Here is a 6,000-nt window from a genome sequence, read left to right as displayed (position 1 = left end):
TTCATGGCGTACCAGCTTAAATTATTGGGTTGTCCGGAAAATAATGCAGGATTTTGGTATTAAACAAAAAAAAAGAAACTAGTTACTTTAAAGCAATGTTCTTTAATCAAAATAATTTCCCNAATGAGTAATCCTGTAAACGTAAACAGAATATTTTATATAGATTTTTTTTAATGAAAACTTAAAATCCTGCATTATTTTCCGGACAACCCGATAGAAAATATAGCGAATTATTTAGCGGGTAGGGTTACAAAATTATGAACCTACTGTTTTGAATTAAAAATACCCAACATTTCTGAAAAATTATTCAACTGATAACACATTGAAGTGGATAAAAATTAAGAACTTATTAATTTGCTCATTGTTGAAAGTAATAATGAATAATGTCCACTTTTTCGCCTTTCAGGTCCACGTGCAGTCAGGACACGTTTCAACATTTCTATTCCGTGTGATCCATGACTGTTTTGGGTGTGAAGGCTTTGAAAAAGCTTATCTGCACTCTTTCTACGTCTATTTTTCATGGGCTAAATTGCGGTTAAACTAATTTCTCTTTGGTTTCCCAAGGGTGTGCCATTATGTTTTAGATAACTTACATTCTCGGAGATAACAATTGAACGAAATGATCCAACTGATCAAGCCCAAGTAGTGATATTAGTTTATTTTTTTAATATAAATACTTTTAATGCTCGCGCGTTATAAATAGTGTCTTTACGGGTTGGACCACGAGTGGTTCGAAGATTTTAGCAGGCGGTTCGGAAGTTAATTGGAAAAAATACCAAGCGCCAACTCCAAAGGGCTGTTCATAAACATTTTATAGTTTTGTTTATCCTTCCTGCAAGTAATTTACTTTTATAGGCGGGTAGTTAGGCCCCGAGGCTAATAAGAGAGCGGAAGCAATAATCAGAAGGGTAAACTTAGATAAAGTGCGGATCAAAACGATCGGTGATTTAGTGTGCAAACAAAACCAGCTGCACAGCCGACAATCGATAGTAAGGAACAAGTGAGTCCGTTCACCGTTATACCTTTCTGCCAAAATGCGGTAAAATCCTCTTCGAGATTTGAACATTCCCTGGAAAAGGAACAAAAACCCTTAAAAAATCAGTTTTGGCACTTCCCATGAAAATCTGGTAGAGAACTAGGATTAAATATTTTGACAGGGGAAAATGAATTTATTTGCTTATACTTCAAACAGCATAATAAACCCACGCACACACACATACACATTGTTGGTCAACGATAAGTGCTGCAACTTCTTTTCCGGGTCGAAGTGAAGTGTTTGTGTTTGCAGATGATTTGTTGATAGCAATAAAAGGGCAGTCTGAGTTGGCCCTTAGTATTGATGGTAGCAGGTTCGTGTAAAAGGTTGAAGAATGAGCAAAAGAAAACAATCAAAAATTCAACAAATCCAAATCTGAGATATTGTTAGTAGAGCAAGATCAGACTTAGAAGAATTAGCGTTTTTATTATAGATATAAATTAGCACAGATATAAATAAATTAGAACTAAAAATATAGCAGATATAAATTAGAACAGATGGACAACCTAAAATATCTTGGTGTGTTATTGGAAAGGAGGGTGCAGTGAGTCCAACATGTGGACTACGAAAGTAAAAAGAGCTGGCAACTAGTTAATGTTTTGTCAAGAATTACCAAAGTTCACTGGGGTGCTCAGAAGTGAGGCTCTAAAAGTTATACACAAGATTGCGATTCTGCCGAATGCCGAGTGCCAATTTGACGATCTGCCTTGTGGACAGGAGAAATCGCATTAAAATAGATAGAATCCAGAAACTATTCCTACTCCGGCTTATTAAATGTTAGGAACCATATCGTTCGATGCCGCATGTAACCTATCTACCTGCAAGCGCAAGACATGATGTCGTTCGACGTAATTAAAACAGGAAAGATAGTGAGCGAGGTGGATGACTGGCTTTGGTGCAGGCTATGAACCTATGAACGAGGACCTGGACATAGACTATGACTATGCAGTATATACAGACGGAAGTAACGATGGGGAGAATGGGGTTCTGCATTCGCTGTGATAAAAGACGAGATGGCAATAGCCTAAAATAAATTTAGACTGAAGGCCACTACTCATACAACTTGTCTGAGCAATTAATTTGCTACCCCCACATGGCTCTGACTTCGCCGAAAATATGTGTTGATCAAAAAATTAAAATAGCTACAGACAGCCTCATTACAAATCGCTGGTATTGATCTTCCATTAATTGAACAGATAATTAGATGCTTATTTCACTTCAGTCTCAATCCATGGCAATGAGCTGGCAGTAGCTCTGGCGAAAACTTATCCAAAGACGAAATAAGCTATCACTATATTCCTTTGACGCACCTTTAAAGTCACGGTAAAGTGGGAGGAGAACTGGAATAAGTCTTTAAAGCGGAAGTTAACAAAATTCTTCCCGACAATAGCTGGCTGCCTTCATTTGAACTACTTCAGACCTGAATCGTTTATAACGCAAATTTTAACTGGACACGGCATTTCATGTGATCAAGATTGAAACCAGGCCAACTATGGCAGCATCCTACCGATAAAGCTACAACTTATGAAATAAATGGAGACTCCGGGTACATGGTGGCTTCTAATGAATACCAATCAAACAACAGTTCCGTTTATTTTGAGTGCTCCGTGTATAGACGGCCTGTCTTTTACTTTTTCTTCTTGATTCCAGCTGATATCGTTGTTTTTAATATAGATCATAGGTCAGTCACTAAAATGCCGTACAACTCATGAAGAAATGAACAGCTTCTTCAAATTTTCGGCACTAGTGTACAGGTGAGTGTAACTGACCTTGACCGTTTCGAAAAATTCTTCAATCTCCGTTAATTTTTATTTGACATCTTGGAAGATTAACCATGTTATTTAAGTACGTAAGTTAATATCGGACATCTTTCAAAATGTTGATAACTACACATTTCTCTGTACTACAGTTTCACTACAGTACCTGTGATTGTAATTGACACAGACCGTTGAGGAAACTTGGAAAATTCTTCAATCTCCGGTAATTTTTATTTGACATCTTGGAAGATAAACCATGATGACAAGATGTCCTCAAGAGTATGATGACACTAACCGTTATTTGAAATGGTAAAGGTGGAGTGAGTACGTTTGATTTCATCTTTTTAAAAAGATAGTTCCTACTAACAGATTGTATTGGTAGAAACGGTATGTACCTTTCTGACTATACAAATGATGTAATTCATTATTTAATATGGTTTTACGGCATTTACATTGTAAGAGAGTAGAGCAGTTTTTTGTATTTAATTTAGCAAGAACGAATTTTTGTTTTAGGTTTAATTTCAAGCATTGGGTATTGAAACATTGATTTGTTGGTTTTCGAGCATGAAAGTCTTAATTTATAATAAAGTTTTAAAAGTTCGTGTTTACTGGCTCATTTTAAGTAAGTGGAGGTAGTGTTTTCAATTGTGTTACATGCTTTGACTAGCAAATTAGTAGGAATGATAAGGCGGAATGGGTCAAACTGTGAGAAGGAGCTATATTTTTAAAAAGACTAACCGTCATTTGGGACGCGTTCGTTTTTATACGGCTTTAGTTAACATCGGACATGATTCAATAAATATGTTGATAACTAGACATTCCACAGCACTACAGTTTCAGTACAATTCCTGTGACCGTAACTGACAAAGACCGTTGAGGAAACTTGGAAAATTCTTCAATATTTTATAAATAAAGGCGGAGAGAGTACAAACAAAAACTTCAAACAAACCGGGAGTAGGAACAACTATCTTTTTAAAAAGACTAACCGTTATTTGCGACGCTTTCTTCCTTTTTCATACGGCTTTAGTAACATTTGACATCTTTGAAAACGTCGATAACTAGACAGAACTATAATTTCACTACAGCCCCCGTGACCGTAACTGAAACGACCGTTGAGGAAATTTAAAGGTAAATATCCACTTGCTTTGGCCAGTTGCGAATCGCCGTCATATCACCTCATGCGTCACTCATTGATACGTATCATGCAACGAGTATCAATAGTACATATACTAAAATCAGAATTATCTTTTCTTCATCCATGTACTTAGTTCTTGTTCGTCTTTTTTTCTTTCCGAAGAGCTGCTAACATTCCATCTTCTTTTTGCACTCTTCAGCCAGGATTTCAGTTCCTCCATGCGTGTAGTTTTTAATCTTATGGAAATCCCATGGGTCCCACAGTACGTTCTTAATTTTTTTTCGTTATAGGTAACAAATAAGCCATTCCTCGCGTTGAGAATCCGTGGAACTATGTCGGGATTGGAGTTTTATTTATTCTCAATTAATCTTGAATTAAAATATAGAGCCATTTTCTTTTTATCTCCGGCTTTAAATTTGAATATTGTTTAGCCTTATATGTGCAACAAAACTTTCAAAATCATTTTTAAAACGAAGTAAGACATGGTAATCCCTCCACATTGTGACTCACCCGTGTCAGTGTCCGTATCATTTCTTTGACGTGACGAGTAATAACCGCCAATTGGAAGATCAGCCCCTACAAGACAAATGCAAGAAATAGATACATCGCTTTAGGCACGTTAGAACCATATCGCGCGAAAAAGGATCTCGCGATGAGCGTGGAATATCCCAAGCGACGTGATCGCGTGACGAATCCACCTCCACTAAAAGGAGGTCGTGCGAAGCAGCCAACACTCCGCAAGTAGCATATGGCGTGTGTGGGTGGTTTTTGTCTTTTTTTAAGTACACCAATTATGCCCTTTCCAAGCGAATCCGTCGACCTTTATGCCCCCTTCACTAATGAGACGAAGATCAGACAAAAAGAAGAGCAGAGTGAATCAACGATATTTTTGAGAAACGGAAAGAATTGGGAGTGGTCTCACTTGAATAAAAATTGTGCGCTTCCCCCAATATTTCTTCAACTATTTCCGGATGGGGAAAAGTACATTCAAGTACATCCTGAATACTATTGAAAAACGAATAAAAAAGGAAATGAGATGTGATATACACGGGGCGATGCATGATTTGAACTCTAGTTTCGACTTTAGCCCATGCCCTTGGACTTAAAAGGAAGACAGAAAGGATAGTAAAGTGTTTCTGACCCTCGTCTGCAGCACCTAGGGGTAGTTGGACTTTTAACTCCCCATTTCTTAAAATTAACGACTCGGCCCCCGCAGTTCCCCGACTTAAGTATATATTAGACACGACTCTTTGATGACTTTTTGAAAAATTTACGTTATAATCCGAACATCACCTTTGTACTTGAGTCACAGTGATTTTAGTTAATATAGACTATTGTGGAAACAAGAAAATTCTTCAAGCTACTTTCATTTCTAATTGACATGTCTAAAATCAGCTATAGCAAGATTATCTCCAGAAGTACGGTTTTAATGGTAAACTGATAACGAATAACCGTCATTTAGGACATGTTCTTCTCTTTTCGGGCGGCATCTCATCTCATCTCATGGCAAGTCATCTCTTAATGTTGGAAAATATGACTAAATAATACGCAGCACTACAGTTTAACCTTACTTTAGTGACAATAATTGACACCGAAATGATGAATGGTGGAGTGAGTGAGGTGTTCAATCCTTTTTAAAAAGATAGTTCCTACTCACAGTAAGTTGTTTTCCAGCGATCCGGATTTCGAGCTTTTAGCTCATCATCAGGTTGAAATCCGGATCGCTGGAAAACAACTTACTGTGAGTAGGAACTATCTTCTAAAAAAGGGTAATGGACACCGTCCGTGTGGAAACCAGGAATTTTCTTCAAGCTGCTTCAATTTCTGATTGGCATCTCCGAAAAATTAGTTGATCAACAAAAGTTGAAAGCGACTTAAAACAGAATGTATTTACACTCAACAAATTGATTAACCCAAACAGAGTATTAATTAACTTTTGTATGCAAATCATTGTATATTCTTTCTTATTCATGGTTTTAACCGTCTTAGGTTTTCTAATCAGCAATCGTAAGTCCGGCAATTTTAATATCTTTTAGGATAAGAACTCAACACATTTCGGGGATCGCGGTAGC

Source organism: Cimex lectularius, unplaced genomic scaffold, assembly GCF_000648675.2.
Source record: "Cimex lectularius strain Harlan isolate CLEC.00 unplaced genomic scaffold, Clec_2.1 scaffold7, whole genome shotgun sequence".
NCBI lineage: Eukaryota > Metazoa > Arthropoda > Insecta > Hemiptera > Cimicidae > Cimex > Cimex lectularius.
The sequence above is the reverse complement of the archived record's forward strand: the minus strand, read 5'-3'. Positions refer to the sequence as shown.